This window comes from Bison bison, unplaced genomic scaffold (genome assembly GCF_000754665.1).
Source record: "Bison bison bison isolate TAMUID 2011002044 unplaced genomic scaffold, Bison_UMD1.0 scf7180017864338, whole genome shotgun sequence".
In the NCBI taxonomy this organism is placed as follows: domain Eukaryota; kingdom Metazoa; phylum Chordata; class Mammalia; order Artiodactyla; family Bovidae; genus Bison; species Bison bison.
The window spans coordinates 2,052,123-2,055,704 of NW_011494910.1; the positions used below are offsets into that span (position 1 = coordinate 2,052,123).

Here is a 3,582-nt window from a genome sequence, read left to right on the forward strand (position 1 = left end):
TTGAGGTTGGAGGAGACGGCGTGGGGAAGCTGCCTCTGCCTTTTGCACTTTTCTGCTTCATCGGTTTTTCGGTTCGCCCTAGTGGGTCGTGTGACCCGAGCCCCGTTAAATAGCAGTCTACAACCTGAAGGGGAAGGGTAGTGGTTGATCCTCCAGCCCAACCAGCGCAAGGGAAAATCTTTCATACATTACGTTCTATTTAAAATTTTGACTCAGTACCTTTGTTTGAGCAGTGGTCTCTAGAAGAATTTTCCGAAGGGCTCCACCCAAAGAAACCCATAGTTGGCCCGCCCCTCATTTGCGTTTGTTTTGCATAATAACGATGCTATGTTGTCTCAAAGTGCGTTTTCCTCAAAACTTGAATCTTGCTCTCCACCAGGGTCCTCCTTGTTTCTTCCTTGCCAGACTACGCTCAGCACCTGGTTCTCAGAGTCCCTCCCCTGCCGTCCCCTTCAGGTATCTAGGGCTCAGTACTCCCAGCCTGAGGTCAGAGGCCCAGGACTCCCCTGCTAGGGTTCTCAGGGAAACATCTGCAAACCCGTGCCTTCTCTGGTCTCAAAGAAATGTTTGTTAAAATGCTACTCTTACAGTCTGTTTGGGGTTCACTGGAGTTCTGTGGATTTTTTTTTAAGGGTGTCAGAAAGGCCTTTTAAAAAAGATAAGGGCGTTTTAAAATTTCCTAAATGGAAGAGACTTTAGAGCTCAAAGGAGGATAACTATTTTGGGAAAGGAAATTTGAATAGCCAGATGAAGTCCTATGTAGAGGGAGAAAGCAATTTAAAAAGTGAGATCATGATTTGGAGGTACCTCTTGGGATATTGTTTTGTTCTCATATAAGGTGAAATCTGGGCCAGTGCAAAGAACCATTAATTGCAGGCAACCTTGAGTGAGACAATGGGAGGAGAAGCTCATGAAAGGAGAAGGGACAAAGGCTTGTGTTTGTTTTCTACTCACTGCACTGTGGCCTTGGGTAGCCCACTTCACCCTCTGAGCATCAATAGTTCTATCAGCTTTGCTTCCCACTCAGGCCTGTTGTGAAGATCAAAGGAAAGAATGTAATGGACCATTTTGATGACCACAGCCTGTGTGTTCTGTACATATAACATATGTATGACACTATTCCTAATGCTCAAGAGCCTCGGGGGATAAAAACATGCACTCATTCACTCATTCACTGCGTGATCACAGCACACATTTATGACCCCTTTCTGTGTGCTCTTAGTCATCAGGCTAAGCTCGGAAGCCTGAGAGAACACAGTAGTGTGGGGCCCTCAGTGGTCCAGGGTTGCTGGAGTGGAGAGTCTTAAGTGAAGAGCTAACAGGAAATAGGCCTGCCCGAGTTGCTGGGCTGAGGATCATATTAAAGGCTTTTTAATGCACCTTGGTAGGGAGAAAATTCTGTATTATAAGAGAAACCAGGGCATGTCAAAAAATTTAGGTTTAGCCCTGTAGGCAACAGAGAACCCAGGGTGCAGACTGGGAGTGGTGTGATCAGTGATGCGGCCTATTACAGAAGGATTTGGAATACATACTGATGTCTTCCCTTTGCCCCTGCAGACCCACTCTGGGCCCTCTGGTTTCCTAGAAGCGGTGGGCCAGTGGGGAGCCTCCTCAGAAGAGCAGGAGGAGGGAGGTCAAGAGGTCTGGACATTTCTTCCTTGGGCTCCTTCTCTTTGGGGTCACTGTGGGCTGGCTGCCACGCTCAACAAAGCTTCCTCCAGGTGTTTCCCCTTCCCTCTCAGCTCCTTTCCCTCCCTCTCCCTTTCCCTCTTCTCTCTTCATTTAGAGAATTGCTCACTCCCTTCCTTCGACTTTCAGGCCAAGAAGTGGGAACTCCCTTTTCTGCTGGCCCGGGAGACTGCACACTGTTGCTTTTGGCTTTCTACACCCTGCTGGCCCTTTGTAAATTGTTCCTTCAAATTGGAGTGTGCCATTTGCACACTTAGGAGTACCGGCTGGGAACTCACAGGGAGGCCATGGCTGTATTCAGGGTGCAAGAGCAGAGAATCTCGAAGCAGGGACAGAAGCGTGGGATGGGAGGGAAGGACAGATACAAGAGAGTCAGGCAGTCAAGTCAGTAATACTTGGTACTGTACTGAATATAGGGATCATCAATGAGGGGGAAGAGTGTAGAATTACTCCCCACCTGATGCCTTAGGAACTGGGGGCAGGTGGTGCCATTTACTAAGTGAGGGACTGTAGTAAGACAGGGCCCGGGTATTGGAGGTACAATCATGACTCTGATTTTGGACATTAAATTTGGACTTGCAGTGTCTCTGGAATGCTCAGGTGGAGATGTCTAGTAGACTTTAGATTTATGAAACTAAATTGAAAGTAGAGGCATGGACACGTGGTTTCAATTTTGGACTCTTCCATTCATAGATGATAAACAAAGTTACATATGCGACATCACCCAAGTGGGCAAATAGAGGCAAGAAGAGGCCTGAAAGGAAGAACTGAGACTCCAGAGTGTCAGAAAGGAGGAGGAGAGAAAGTGTCAGAAAAGAGGGATGCGAACACAAGGGCGGCTGAGGCATCCAGGGGTGCGGGGCTGGAAATGCCTTTTGGATTGACAAGAAGTCAGTGGATTCTGAATGCTAGAGGGGTTCTTGAGTTATTAGCCTTTCTATCATAGAGAGGAGTGTGGTGGGAGAGAGCTTGAAGAGCCTACCAGAAACCCAGGCTGCTCTCAGTTTGGAGTTATTGGGCCAAAAACACAAAAGGAAACTTTTCAGAACAATTCCTCTGTACCATGCATCTCTGCACCTTGTAATGATCTCAACTCAAAGATGATGATGGTGAAGCACTGGGTCTCTGAGTAGGTACATTCAGCATTGGTTTGGGGACCCATTTCTTCATCCACAACTTTCCTAGCTCTGATACAGAGTTGATGGAAAATTTCAATGACCAATGAGTCTGATGAGTAGAAGAGCAAAGAGCATGTGTTTAATAATTAGTGGGGAAATTTCAGTTTGAGAAGGGTTGCGGGGGGTGGGTGAGTTTGGGCCACAAATCTAGAATCTGTGAGTTTAGACTGCCCTCCAGTGGGAGAATTAAGTTCAACAGTCAATGTGAGTGAGAAGCTTGGTAGCACTCCAGGAAGATTTCATGCTTAAAAAGGAGAAAGCGCTACTGATGGTATTTTGTAACCCAATATAGAAAAAGCAGATTCAGTTCATGCTACTTCAGATGGGACTTTACAATGTTAACAAGCCAAACTTTCAATTTGACTTTCAAACTTTGCTGTTGCCTATATGATAAAATTATTCTCCTCTAGCCTGAAATAAATCCCGTCAGCTGTCTCCAATCCCACACTTTCCCTGTCTACCTCCCTTTATTACAGCCAGATTAATTTATTCACCAACCCCAAAACACAATTTTCATTTCTCATTTTCCTTCCAGACTTAACTGTTTTCCTTCCCACTGTGCCTGTCTCTTTGCTGTGGAAATAGTAGGTGCTCAATAAGCAATTCATGAGTTAGTCTATTTAAACAGCTGGTTTATTTTCCTGGAGCAAAGGCAATATGATGTAACAAATGAAGCCATTGACCAGGGAAAAAAAAAAAAAAAAACTTTATTTTT

General features: G+C 45.6%; 1 protein-coding gene across 1 annotated transcript in view; it reads right to left on the reverse strand.

The window, feature by feature from the left end:
• PIK3C2B (phosphatidylinositol-4-phosphate 3-kinase, catalytic subunit type 2 beta) overlaps positions 1-227 on the reverse strand; it is an 86,064-nt gene extending 85,837 nt beyond the window's left edge. Inside the window, exon 1 of the mRNA XM_010854253.1 lies at positions 2-227. The gene's annotated coding sequence lies outside the window, so the exon portion shown is untranslated. The remainder of the gene's footprint in view (position 1) is intronic.
• Between the last annotated feature and the right edge of the window lie 3,355 nt (positions 228-3,582).